The 15,639-nt window shown below is 42.5% G+C and overlaps 1 pseudogene; it reads left to right on the forward strand.

The window, feature by feature from the left end:
- Nucleotides 1-4,646: 4,646 nt before the first annotated feature.
- LOC126238510 (5S ribosomal RNA) lies at nt 4,647-4,764 on the forward strand (annotated as a pseudogene).
- The last annotated feature ends 10,875 nt before the right edge of the window (nt 4,765-15,639 follow it).

A 15,639-nucleotide genomic window follows, 5' to 3' on the forward strand; every position in this document is an offset into this window, starting at 1 on the left:
TTACAGCCCTGTCTGCAGCCCGAAGGCGTTCCTTGTCTAAAGCAAGCATCGCTCGTACCATGTTAGAACCTATCTTCATTCCCATATTTCTAAATACCTTGCACCTTACAATGTTGCCATCATTGAAAGTCGCAACAGCATCATACACACCAAAGTGAAGTGTTTCTATTCCAACAAATACAGTCTTGGGGATTCTCGACCATATAACACTATTTACACTTTCATTGGGGTTTTGAGATTTTCCGTGAGTACACTTTCTCAACAGTTCAGGTGCTGCTAAGTCTCTGAAAATAGGTTTTATCACCTCATTGAACCAAGCTTCTTCTGTGAAGTATTTTCTTTCCCACTTTGACTGCTATGGGCAGGTGTACTTGAGAGGTTAGGTTCACTCACTTGGTTATCGTCTTTATTGTTTACAGTAATAACACATACCTTTGGCTTTCCAACATTTCTCCTTTTCTTAAAAGCCTTCAGAGGATTTCTAATAACTTTACTTTTACTCATTATTATACTTCAACAAAATAGAGACTCAAGAAACAGAATTAATTAAGAATATTTTCGAGATAACGACAGAGTAAATAAACATGAATCAATCGACAATCATACCAACGATATATATTGAACCATCACAGGTTAGCCACAACACATACTTTATCTCACATCACTAAAATGTACCTGATGAACACGGACGTTAATAATAACACCATTTGACAGCAGTTTAACAGCGCCACAGTGGGTCACGCCCATGTAGAACACATTTCAAAAGAAATTTAAAAATAGTTGTACTCTTCGGAATTGAATAAATTATATATCTATCAAAAGGTAATAGTCTGCATATTCAGAAAACGCAAAAAGGTAAAAATTGAACTTTTCATGATTTTGAGCCTTTCCGGAGCCCCTTAACGGAGTACGTCGAGAAAGGTCAAAGAAGAGCAGCTCGTTTTGTATTGTCGCGAAATGGGGGATAGAGTGTCACTGCCATGATACAGGGTTTGGGGTGGACTGCAATAAAACAAAGGCGGTTTTCGTTGCGGTGGAGCCTTCTCAGGACATTTCAATCATCAACTTTCTCCTCCAAAAGCCAAAATATTTTGTTGACGCCGACTTGTTTCAACGCACTCGAAGTGACAACACCGCCTACCCACTGTATCGTACGATGGTGCAATGTTGCCGTACACTTCACCTTCACGCACGAATTGGTGGAACATTCATCTGCTTCAAACGCAGAAAACTAATTATCTCGCGATTTTATCAGTGGACTGCGATATTTATTTCTGGTTCGTGTAGTGTAGCTATGACTACGAAACATGCAGTTGCGGACAAACAAACTTTAAGTACGTAACTTTATTTTTTCAAATGGCTCTGAGCACTATGGGACTTAACATCTATGGTCATCAGTCCCCTAGAACTTAAAACTACTTAAACCGAACTAACGTAAGGACATCACACAACACCCAGTCATCACGAGGCAGAGGAAATCCCTGACTCCGCCGGGAATCGAACCCGGAAACCCGGGTGCGGGAAGCGAGAACGCTACCGCACGACCACGAGCTGCGGACTTTATTTTTTCGAGTTGCTAATTGTAAGGTATGCGTCCTCGTCGTAAGGAGCCAAACGGTGTTCCAATTATGACCGTTTAGCACTCGAAAAATCCCGCTTTTAACCTTATAATTAACGCTATCAAGACAACTGTTAAAAATGTCTGAATATATTAAATCGGATGCTGCCAGTTCTGTATGAACTTCGATGAAACTTGCTTGGGACTCATTGAACAAATTTGTGTTTAACTCCTTTCTTCCACACATGTGGTTTTCTAACTGTTTTACTCTTTATATTGGCCTGAAAAAGTATACCCAGATAAGGTAATGCCTAATCTTAGACACTGACTGGTAAATGCGTGGTCAAACGATGTCCGACCCATTTAAGTATATCGCTTAACACTAATTTATTCCTAATGTATACAGGGTGTCAAAGAAATGTTGTGACAAACTTCGAGGGACTGTAGAAGGTTTCTTGAGGAACAAATCGGGGCTAGGATCTCTCGTCTGCAAATGTTATGCAACGACACTGCAGAGCGTCGAAGTTACAGGCGCCAGGTCACAACTTGGGCAGCAAACGACACATTGTATGCAGACGCCTCGCAGTGTTGCTTGTTATCCGGTGATCGCGGCTGATTGCCAGGAGATAGAGCTGGCTGCTGCCTGTACAGGCGTTGTCTGCTATGAATGAGATCTCTGTTGCCTCGGTGGATAATGGTTTCGGATGCGGGTTTCATCCCCAGTTTATTTTTCTCCAGGAGCTCTAACCACCACCATTGTTTTTCGGTATACAGGAGAAAATTAATGTACAGGATGACGGGTATGGGCAGGCGGTGGGCGTTGTGGGATAATAGGGTAATTTTTGAGAAAGGCCATTTATTGGCTAAAGCATATAGATAGGGGCTACATAGGCCTAGAGAGGTGAGGGTGAGCCAGAGCTTACAATTTGGTGAACATTGTTCGCGAAGCTGCCGAAAGTGGTTGTCTGCCAAAACTAAGTCCTCAGTGCCGCAGCACCGGGAGAAGCGGGAGATGTTCAGTGCTACAGGGCGCGCATCCGACTCGCGGGTGAGCAAGAATACAAGAGAGCGGGCCCGGCGACGGGCGGCCGGGTATGTTCGACGCACCACGCGGCTTCCTCCGCCCTGATTGGTCAGGACCGAGCAAACCGTGCGGGCGGCATGGAACTTTCCAGAGCGTTGCCTGCTAAGCGACGCCTGGGGTGGCGTTACCTCGTCAGCACATGAGAGAGGCGCGTGAACAAGGTGCCCTTCATCGGTGCTGACTTCCTGTTACTAGACCGTGGGACGAAAGAATTTACAGGCAGCTAACACTGCCGGCCGTGGCTTGGCCGCAATGGAAAAATGAAGTTACCGGTTGGAGGCTCATATAATAAAGTAAAATCCCTTATTGTCTGGCTCATCCTTTACATTAAACGGCAGGTTAAAATCCGTGTCCGAAAAAGCCATCCACAGAGGCAACAACAGAGCATCGCATTCATAGAAGATTGTACGTAGCAGTTAGCTCCGTCTTCTCTACTGAACGACTGCGGCAATCACTCATGGTCACTGAATGAAAAACAATGCTATGGTCAGTCAGTGTACAAAGTCCGTCTGCTGTCGAAAAGGTGGCCTAGTGGTAGGCGCCGGCGCCGGCGCCAGTAACTTCGACACCTTGCAGCGTCGTTGGATGACGTTTCCAGACACAGGTTCCTACACTCTGTTTGTTTATCCAGAAATCCTTCACTAGCCATCGAAGTCTGTCGCACCTTTTCTGGGACACAGTATAGCGATTTTTCTTACAGGCGTTGATGATATACGAGTTTCTCTGGATTTCATACTACCATTTGAAACTACGTAACACTACCTCTACGGAACACTGAGTGATAATGAAATGAAATGTCTGAACACCATATTATAGTATCGTCTACTTCTTATGAAACTAGTTCATGTCCTAAAAAAACTATCTGAAAATACGCTATCCGACCCGCAGCGTCTGGACACCTTCCAGTGTTCGTTAATGTCGTAAACACGGTCAACAACGCATCTTAAACTGTTTGGAGCGTATATTTCTTCATGAGCTGAAACCAAAGAAGGCCATTTTCTTGGACGCTGTGATCTGGAGCGAAGTCGGAATTTTAGCTCATCCCAGTTTTGTTCCACTGGGTTCATTTCAGTCAGTTTCAGTACTGTTATCGTCTATAAGTGATTGTCAGGGATGCTGCTTTCCGACATGGTACATTATCATGCTGATGCAGAGTCTGTCACTCTATCGTACGCAGTGCACAGCGGTCTACATGTGTTCGCATCCATCCGTATTTAGCGTTTACATGAGCGCCACGGAGGATCCACAGCCAAACCAGACCGTGACACCACCTCCTCCACACTTCACTGTTGGCACTGCATATGATGCCAGGAGACGTTCTCTACGAATTCGACAAAGCGAAACCTTTCCATCGAATTGCCGCTGGGTATAGTCTGATTTATCGCTTCAGACAACTCGTTTGGAGTCATGCACTACAGTCCTGTGGCATTGCGCCTTACACCACGTCAAGCGTCGCTTAGCGTCCACTACAGAAATAAGCGGCATGTGAGAAGCACTTAGACCATTGTACCTCACTATTTATACCCTTTGGCCACAGAAATTGTCCTAGTTGTGCTGCTGGCTGTACAAGTTAGAGCGATTTCTTCCTCTGATTTCATGTGATTTTTCACAACTGCCGTCCTCAATGTTCGACGTTTCATATCCGCCCGTACCGTAGGGCTTTCTGCTTTCGGTTCATCCGTGATGGTTCCACTTCACAACCACATCACTGAGAGTCGCCACGAATAGCTTTAGAACGGCTGAAAGGTACCTGATGGATGTGTTATGCAGCTGACGTCCTGTGACGAGCTCTCGCAACCGATCCATTCTGCTGTTGCTGCTCGTGTACTGACAACATAACACTCCCTGCGTCCATTCATACTATAAGGTGCACCTCTCGGTGTATGTAATGGTCAACTACACACTGTATGTTGGTGTCCAGGTACTACTGACCAAGTGCCGTGTACAGGCTTAAATATTACTACATGTAATGCAACTCATTTACCTAGCGTAGAAGTATGAAAGGTCAACGGCCTTGCCGCAGTGGTAACACCGGTTCCCGTCAGATCACCGAAGTTAAGTGCTGTCGGGCTGGGCTAGCACTTGGATGGATGACCATCCGGTCTTCCGAGCGCTGTTGGCAAGTGGGGTGCACTCAGCCCTTGATTGAGGAGTAGCCGCTCCGGCCTCGGAAACTGACAATGACCGGGAGAGCAGTGTGTTGAACACATGCCCCTCCATATACGCATACAATGGCGCCTATGGGCTGACACGGCGGGCGGTTGGTACCGTTGGTCCTTCATGGCCTCTTTGGCAAGAGTTCAGTTTTTAGTTTTAGAAGTATGAAACCATAATTTGGTTGGAATAATTATGCGTCAGTTGTTTGAAACTGATAAACAACATTTTATTCAAAATAATCTCCATTGCTTTTTATAGATTTCTCCCACCTCAACAGCAGGCTATGCCTGCCACGCCACAAAAAGAAAAAGACACCCCTTCTTCCTTTGAACCGAACCAGTCAGCGAGCCATTTTCGTACATTTTCAAACGAACTGAAACGTTGTTCAGCGAGAGCGTATCCCAGTGATGAATATAAATGATAACCGGACGGATCCAGTTCTGGAGAACAAGTTGCATCCCCTAGTATTTCTGAACTCAACGCTTCGATCGTATCCCTGACCCGTTTTGCTGTGTGCGATCATGGAGCAATATGACTTTACGTTGCCCTTTCCCACATTCCGGTACTTTTTCGTAACGCTCTATTTAATTCGATTATTTGCTGTTGGTAGCGATCAATATTAACGGTTGCACCAGGTTTTAGCAGCTCATAAGAGTTGACACCCTTCTGGTCCCATCAAACACAGAACATTGTCTTCCTTCCAAAGCGAGTTGATCTTGCAGTGGATGTCGATGATTGCCTGGATTCACCCATGATTTACGACGCTTAGGATTCTCAAAATACATTCATTTCTCATCACGTGTCACTGTTCGATGAGAAACGTCTTTCTTTTGTATCTGGCGTGCAGCATTTCACAAGTGGTCTTTCGATATACTAGCTGCCTTTCATTCAGTTCATGTGGAACCCATTTTCCCATTTTCAGCACCGTTCCGATAGCTTCCAACCGAAGAGAAAAGGCTTTCTGCGTCGCAGTCAATTTTTCCCACAGTTCCTGTTGAGTCTGAGTACCATCTTCATCCAATAACGCGCTTGTCGATTATCACGTTAAAATCACTACATTTGAACCACTTCTGCGTTTTCCCTTGAGAATGTTCGCCGAAAGCTTCGACAGGCATTCGATGCGACTCTGCAGCAGTTTTCTTCAAATATGAACAGAAAACCAATGCCGTCTGCAAATACTAGTTCGCAAACACAAAACTCGACATGTTTACGGTTTTCAAGCAGATACCGATGAATGGAACTTGGGCTACTGTGTGTTCACACTCGTCGTTAGCCATTACATGAAGCAGATGGCGTTAAAGCCGCGGTATCACGAGCCCTGCACTGACAGCTAGCACCTTCTTTAGGGAAATTCCCGTTTCATACTACTACACCTGGTAAAAGTAGGTCGATGTATGCAGGAAATCCCGCTGGCGTCCAGCGCCGAGGTGAGTGTCACACTGAGGGACTGTGCACGCTCTGCCTGCCTCTGGTGGCTGCAGTGCACTGCCGGATTCCAGGCCAGGTCGGCAGCAGCAGGGATGAGACGGGGACAGCCCGTGCTAAGCCCCGCACGCGTCACGTCACGGCGGACAGCGGCGTCGGAGCGACGGCGGCAGCGCCAGCAGCCTCCGTATAATCACGCTGCTCAGATGGAGTTTGCCCAATTTTCCCGTCCGCTGAGCGCCGCGCGCCGCTGGCGACCGCGCCAGGACCGCCGGCCGCCGCCTCCCCCCCTTCCCTCCCCCCCCCCCGCTCCATCTCACGCGTTTTTTCATTCTCTTTTCTGCCATTCCTCACACCTGCTGCACGCCACTCCTGTCGTGGCCTACAAACCTCACATTGTCACTTCTATGCTCCCTCCGACTCTTTTTGCAGCACTGCCTTTAATTATATAAACTCATTTACTGCTACCTGGGAACTATGGCTGAGTTCTCGAGCTGACAATATTGTATAAATGAGTATACAATTTCTCGAGATTCAGATTTGTACTCAATTTCAAGCTTTCGACGATTTCCTCAATCCTCGTCATCAGGAGACTGCAGCACACAGTTAACTATACATGTATTTCTCTTAATTATGCTAAAGAGACGTGAAGATGTCACTGAACTTCCATATATTACCAGAGATTATATCGATTTCTATGCCTGAAGATCATTGGTATCGATCCTGATTTCGTTAGATTGTAGATGACTCAGCTGATTTCCCTGTTACCTCTCAGTATCAATCGCCTGTTTCCATATGGCGCTAAAGTTGTAGCCACTGTCTCTGTTGAAGTTGTTGTTGTTGTTGTACATTCTGATTTCAGTGGCTTGTTTGCTGCATGAATATCAGTAGGTAGATTCATGGGACAATTTACATTTCATCAAACATATTTTTTTCCGAGAAGTAGCAGCTTTATAGCTGTATTTAACTTGCCATTGGCGATCTGTGCAACGTTCTGACATCGTTCGTACGGACTGACTTGTGTAACTGCTGCCAAATTCACAACGCATTTTATAAATACCAAGAAGATTGAGACCAAGGCTGTACACGTACCAGTAGAAAAAGCCTTTATCAAGCAGTCCAAAAGAAAGGAGTTTCAAATACCCTGACCGTGGAGCTAAAACTGTCACAAAGAAAGTTTGCTTCCCAACAACAGATATTCAAGAAATGTATTTCCGAATAATGGCTATCGTGACCGATATATTACGTCAGTCATCTCTAAGGATGAAAAACATAGTGATCTCAATCGTTGGGAAGTTCATCGGCCAACAGCAATTCCGTTATTTTTTCGAAGCTACAATAAATGAAATACGCAGAGTCCTGTGCAGACACGGTATATCATCCATTTTACGATCATCCAAGAAAATTAAAAAGAAGCTGTGGCCAGTAAGTTACAACCTGACTGTCGGTGTTCTTGTAATTTCTAACTACTTCTGTATGTGGCTGCAGTTGCAATCGTCGGCCAAAACGATTTCAGAAAGCAACACGGAGCACCAGGACCAAGTTTAATACCGCTTTAGAAACAAATGTGTTGCTGCTAAGTGTAGCCCTATGAAGGAACACACAGTTAAGTTTGATAGAACGGAAACATTATCTCTTGAAGGTATTTACTGGGAGCACTGCATAACACCCACTGTCTGACCTGCAATGTTTCTGTATTGACCAATTTGGGAGGATCTTTAGACAGAAGTTTTAAGAATACTTTTCAAGTTTTCACAGTAAATTAGTTACAGCTGCCCATTTACTTGAAAATAAACATCGTGTGGACAATATAGAAAACGGCTTGATTATTCTAAATGTGTAAATCTGGATTTTCTAGTCTAGAATTTTCTACATGCAAACTTACAGAACCATATTGCATTGTTATCGAAAAGACAGTTAATTAATTGGATTTGGCAATACTTTTAAGAAACAGTGACTCCAAGAACACCATTCATTGCGATTTACATTTTCATGTCTGGTTTTTTAACTTCTTCCCATTTTCTAAAATCAACTTGTCACCTTTTTTTTACAAAATACGTAGCATTTAATTACAACATTTCAGTTTTTTACAATACAAGTCATAGATGAAACGATATTTTAAAGTCCTAGGTAGCAATCATCTTTCCACAAAGTAGTGTATATGTAGAGTAAAAGTTCTTTAACTAAATGTTAAACTGCTAATGTTCTGGTGTATCAGATATGTTTGCGTTAAGATCAAACAACTGTGCACTAACGTTATAGGAGATGGTCAGAAAATGAAGGTATGTTATAGTGCTGCAGTTTGTTCCCGCTAAGGCTCGTATGTCCTTTCTGTTTACTTTGCGAATATAACCTCTCGCAAATTCTATTACTCCTCCAACTCATTATCAAAGCTACGCATAGACAGATACGCTTTTAAATGCCGTAGAATTTAATTTTTGTGTAGATCGTATCGACCCAGAATAAAAGGAGGTCCATTTTCAGGTTCCGACCAAGATTTATGGGGTGTTTCAAGGCAAATACCGCAACTGGAGATCGATTCTCAAATTTTCCATTTGGAACTCCCTCGTACACACTACCAATCAGCCACATACCTGCCTGCGACATCCTTGCGAAGCGACTGGATTTTTGACTCCAAAATACATATGGGTAGATAACAAACTGAAGTACACACATTTGGGATTTTATTTATATGTAAAACTATACAAATATACGCCAATGTTCTTCAATTATCTATCTATGTAGTGTGTCATGGTGATACATGCTTTGATGGGTGATAGTAGTAGTGATTCCGAACAAAAAGCGTCGTATGTACATATGTCCTGTTCCCGAGAAAACTAATGGAAACAGCAAGGAACGGGAGAAATGAGGTTCATAACAAATGAAAATTATGATCTAATGTTTTGGTTAACTGTACACATTTCCTCACATAACATATTCAAAAAGCCCACCGTCAACTGCAGTGCAGTTGTAGCACTTGCAGACAGGTGCTGTGTTGGTGAAATGAGGTCCTTCGGAGAGGCGAGCCCGTGGCTGACCGAATCCTCCTCTACTCGAGCACTGGAGAATAAGAGAGAGAGGTTCCCCCTTTTTGCCTGCTCTGCGATTGTAGATTTTGCTCTTAGGACAACCCCACGAACATTAATCTAATCGAATAAAGTAATGTGACCCGGGTGGCCAAGAAATGACCACGGAGTAATCGCTAATCCATGCGCAAATGAAGCACGAATAGAAATATTCAATAAAGAAAACACTACTTAGCCTAATATCGCTTTGGTTGAATTGGCATTTGCTGTATAAGAGGGACCTGTGATTGACACCAGTGATTTTCAAACATCTCTGTGTCGTATAAGTTAAGAAAAGAGCGTGCGTTCATTTGAAATTTTTCTCTAAGAATCAGCAATGCCAGACCCCTCAAAATTGTACCTTTCCTTCTGACTAACCCTGTATAACTTTCGGATGATGTGTTACTGCCTAGTAACACAGCCCGTTGAAACTTGTACCATACAAAGGAAAAACTGCTACAGTATAGGTAACTGAAAGAAGTACGCAAAGGGATGAACAGATATGAGACTTCTATTCAAGACGATAATCACACGTAAGTCACTGTGATTTATGATGAACCTCTGATATTACAAAAGGAGTGAGGTAAATGACTATGGTAGCAATGCATACTCTGCAACATGTTGCATGCTGGCCCCAAGATTGATCAGCGGTTCTCGTGGCAGCGCCTTCCATTTCTCTTCCAGCACGGCTGACGACTATTAGATGGCCGTTGATGCATATGAACGCTGTGCAGTGCGTCTGCCCAAAGCGTCTCACACGTGCTCGATGCGACTTAAGAACGGGCAGGCCAGTCCAATCGCCGAACATCCTGTCCTGCCAAGAAAAGCTACTCCACCCAACCTGTTCAAAGCTGTCGCGCATTGTCATCCATAGAAACGAAGTCACTGCTGAAGGCCCTCCTGAAAAGTTGCACATTGGGAAAGAGCACAGTGTCACAGTAACGATGACCAGCGATAGTATTGTGTTCAAAGATTTGGAGATCAGTTTGCAAATACAGCATTGTGCCTCCACCCACCATTAAACCTAAACCAATGAGATGGTCATGTTTGGCACTGTTCCTGAGTGCCTACATGTTCCCAAATCCACATGAGGGTAGGTCCAGTATTGTCAAACATGACTGTTTTGATGGCCCAGATATTACAGTGGTACAGTGGAGGTGGAGGTGGGGGAGGGGGGGGCAATATAATGCTACTTAGGTTGACTGATCTCCAAAACCTTGAACATGGCAAACAGACCGACCAACGATACTGCTGAGAGGCACCCACTTGCCTTTCTCATACTGTGGCATCAAGCAGTCAGGCCTGCAAGATGAGTGGTTTGCCAAGCGAGTGGATTCTTCCTTAATTTATCGAGCAACATGAATTCTCGTATCTTACTATTTAGTTACAAATTATCCTCCTGCATGAATAATACGCAACGGAAACACGCATCTGACTATCAGTGATTTATAGAACTCTGACTGCACACTACGCACTGGCAATACCACATTTACTTTTTGTCTTTGATTTAACGGCTTTTATATAAATTCGGGACATTACGATAACATACAATTTAATGAAAAACGCCACCAATCTCTTTCTTTTCACTATTTGATTTATTCCTAAACACACAAATTCTACAACCTACAACAAAATCACATGAGAAATTCCGCCCAGTGGGCATGGCTTTACGTTAGTGAATCTCTATACTATGGTCTCGTAATCTATTTACCGCAACAGTGCACTCCCTGGATCGGATGGTGGATCTTTTATTATACCTCACACTTCGCCTCTCACAATCATCCTCACGAGACTTTCCTCCAGATCGAGCGATACAGAAGGAACAGGCATACCCACAAATCTTTCGAAACTACCTTGCTACCCCCATGCAAAACACACATACTCAAATTACATGACATATACAACACAACAATATGAAATGCAACACAAAGAACTGTTACAACATCATCACTTTCCGCTTTCCCACTTCAATCAATATCTATCCCAGTTTCACACGACACTGCCTCACTTTGTAATTCTACTTTCCTACTGTGAACTCTGGAGATAAACGCACGTCTTCCTGTGCAATGCAAGCCAAGTGGCGTTGCTGGAAAAACGGCCGACTCACCTTGATTCTCTCTCAGAGTTTAAATTTAGCGTCACACGGAATGATATTTCTTAAATACTTCAACTTATGATACACACGCTATTTCTTAAATATTTCAGCTTATTGTACACACGCTATTAATTCTTAAATATTTCAGCTTATTGTACACACGCTAGTATCTCAACTTATAACTACACGTGGGCTCATTGTGGCCGTTGGTTTACTACAATCCCCTTAAAATTACCTGCCTCACTTTGTAATTTTCCCCACAAAAGTTCCTGGGAAAGAGAAATGATTAGTTCCAACTACTCTTAAATATTCCACATCCATACCATGCCTCCACACTTTCATTACGGAGCACAACAAAAAAACAGGTCTTTACAGCAGAAGGTTCAGCGCCAGAGTGCCGAAACATGGCCGTATTCCGGTTCTCTCGCACCTCTGTCGAAGTGGGAGAAGCACCTTGCTACCTTATTGGTCAGCCACCTTTCAGACGCTCAAAGCTCTGGTAACTTCCATCTCTTTGGTCTCACCAAAGGTAGCCAAAGGATCGACTCAAAGATGATCATATATTCCCATTCACTATCTGTGGTTAGCAGACGACCATACATTCATTCATTTCACAGATCTCACCAAACTGGATGTAGGGATTTATTTTGAGGGAGTGCACATGTGATCAATTAAATAAATAAATTGTCATTCTTTCCCACACCGGTATCCGGCTTCGCTGTATTAATTGAAATTGAGTTACTTTTACACAAAAAAATGTGTTGTTCTGACAAGAATTTCGTACCTATTTTCAATGTTGGGCGGTACTGTACCCTTTCACCACCGGCTACCCATGCAGAAAAAAATGGCACGGTACTATCCTTGCAATGCGAGGTTAGTTCCGAACATTTTTTTAAGAAAACTGTATTAAAACAAACGTAGCAATTCATCAAAATAACCAGGAGGAGACCTTAGCCCCTGGTGACCTCAAATAGACGACCAAATTATTGACAGTTGTTGCATTATTGTACTCTCCACAATCCGGAGTAACGTACACATACAAATATATAACAATCCACATGACAAATAAAACATCACATCATAGAAATGAAAAAATAATATTGAGATAAAATTTTGCTTTAGTTACTGGGATCTTCGTTATTTTTATGAGTAATCCAAATTCCAATAATTCTATAACAAATAAAAAAAATACTAATTGTACTCATAAAATTTTAAATAGCTCACCGTCCAAACACAGAACAAGTAATCTGACATTCATAAATTGCGCTGTAAAAACCCTTACACAGCGAAGTCTAAATACAAAACAAAATCCACAAAAGAAAAAAATGTCGTACACTAGTTACACGTAGAATGTCAGGCTCCATACCATTACTCTAAAATATACCCCAAACCTACAGAGAAATAAGAACTGAGAAGAAAAACAATGAAATATACCACAAGTTACATACTGGTTACGTAATATAGTTCGTCTAAGACATCATGTCATATCTCATTAACTATCATCACCTAAACGATTGCCACAGCTACTCGACAGTGAGTTTAACCTTATCCTATATCCATCAGTACAAATACCTGCTGCTGAGCTAGTCAGTCCATCAACTTTTATCAATACTCGCAATAAATAGTTAGCAATAAGTGCTTGAATCTACCAGTAGCTCTCTTATCTTACTCTACTGTTCATTTCTCTGTTGTCACACATATAGACGACAAGAACTTGCATTTCGACTAGCCTTCGTTACACTTTAATGTGAAATATCGCCACTGTGATAATAAAAATAAGTGGCTTCAGTCAAAACACCAACAAGATTATTACTATGCACGACATCAAAATGCATCAATTAATTCCGATATTCGTTGTGCAATGCAAACTCTTCTCCCCTGTGACAACCTTACTGATCAATGCTACAAGAGCCGCTACGTTAGTATTACGCCACTGGCTTATAATTAGAGCATCATTGTACCAAATATTCTAATAAACATGCTACGTGAACTTGATAACCCAGAACAGACAAAAAACAAACACTAACTATTCTAAACACAAATATTAATAAAATACAATTACGCTTGCTGTCCCTTCAGGAATGAAACATATAAAAAAAACATTTACACAATTACAAATACATTATTCCCTATCTTGCGAGTCACATGGAATCATTTCATTCTGTGATTTTCTTGGGGTCAAAAAGTTGCTGATAGTTTTCCTAGAACCACTGCCTCGGTGTCAAAGCTCTCCCATGGTTACCCGGACGAAAGTCTTTGAGTCACTCAATTCGGCATTTTGAACACGCACTGAACAGTAAACTGTATCTCTCATTAAACACAAATGTCATAGTCACTCTCAGAGTACCATCCACACGAATCTGTTCGTCCAAAAAATGGCCCTACAACTACTATTACCCACGGTTCTGTCCTTTCAGTTCATGGGGTAATTAAAAGTCGTAAGTTTCAACAAACAGCACTTATTCCCGCGCCAATTCAAGAAATGTCTCCTACTACAGACGCAAATGTCAATGTCCCACTCTAGTTTCTTGCCTTCATACAATAATTGTTCACCAAACGACAACTGTCCTCTAAGTATACCAAGTGTCCCACATGCAATTCACAAAGCACACTTAACAAGTCACTGCCAAAAGTTTATGGATCCCACCGTTCAGTGGTCAAGACAAAACAAAACAATCGTCCTGTCTGCTAAAGGCAAAATCTTTTCCACCAGTCACAACGTGGAAACACCAGTCCTTCACTTTCCACATTATGGAAAGTCGCAGTCATTTTGTTTCACTGCTCCACAGTCCAGTACAAGTTAATAGCTGCTGGTAAAAAATGCTCGCCGGGCTCTGCCGCGCTCCGTCCATTCTGCCGTGGCGCCGCTGCGCGCGCCGTTGAGCAGAAGAAACCACCCGCTGTTGCCTCTGCGGGATACCTTCCCCAGTCGTAAGGGTGGCGGAACTCATGAATGGCCAGTGATACGTGCGTGTCGCCCCAGGCCGTTGACCTGCTGTAGCGGGCGCGTTGGAGTGTACCTCATCCGACAGTGGAGTGGGGAGTGCCGCGGCTGTGTCGCCTGTCGCCATGGCGACGTCAGCTCGGCCCGTTAGCGGTATGGGCGTTACGACACCCAATTAGCCAGATCTTCCGTGCATCTCGCAACATTACAGACAAAAGGATATTCTTACATTATTTAAATACTCATTGATTACATGTATGATCTAGTAGATACATTGGTAATAAAAGAACCTTTGTTCTAAAAAGAACATAAAATTATACACCCTAGTTTTCTACCCATACAACATCAACACTTATCCATTTTCTATATACCGCCCACACTTGTGCTATTCATTGTACCTGCCGTCCCTCATGCAAAACATGAAAGTGTAAAATAAAACAAAAGGAATAATAAGCAATCTATACCGCTCATAATTACAATATCAAAGAGTAGGCTACTCTAACATCCTATCACAGTGAAAATATTAGAAACTTTATCCTAAAACTACAATATACAATGAACTTTTGTGCTTGTGACACACTGAAATTAATACCCCTTGAAAGTGTTCTAACAAAAAATAAGAATAATTTACATAGCTCACAATTACCTACCACATATTATTATATAGTAAACTACTTTAACATCCTAACACAACAAACATTTTAGAAACTGATGACTCTAAATCTACAACATACAATGCAACCTTGTGCTTGTGACAGACTGAAATTAGTATCTTTCTATATATTTTACCTTTTTTATTATATATAACAACATTTCTAGGACATGTATGAACCATCCACATGATGTCAGATACTGACCTGCCATCGACGTTCATCCCAATCAAACAATACATAATAATGTTGTAGTTACATAACGGTAGCATCCCCTTTACAGGAGTGTGCGCATTGATCACACTACTCTACGACTCTCACTCACCAGACATCACATTTTCCTTCTCATTCAATCCATTAATACACTAACAAAATAGGTCTAGAAGTCAGCTAACCTTAACACCACCACACTCACTACAACATACCATACCTTTGCTCCCTTATACTCAACCACATAACACATGAAGCTGCTTCGGAGATAGCTTTCCAGTCTCCGAATTCGTCCTTTCACTCTGGCACCTCTCTCCATCGGCTTACCTCTGCATTCACTTTATGCTAAATATCAACTGAGAATCGCGACATTTCATCTAAGAACAAAAATACACAAATTAATCAACTTGCAAAAATAACTGCACACATTCTTGGTACCGTTTTGATTGGT

Source organism: Schistocerca nitens, chromosome 2, assembly GCF_023898315.1.
Source record: "Schistocerca nitens isolate TAMUIC-IGC-003100 chromosome 2, iqSchNite1.1, whole genome shotgun sequence".
Classification (NCBI taxonomy): Eukaryota; Metazoa; Arthropoda; class Insecta; order Orthoptera; family Acrididae; genus Schistocerca; species Schistocerca nitens.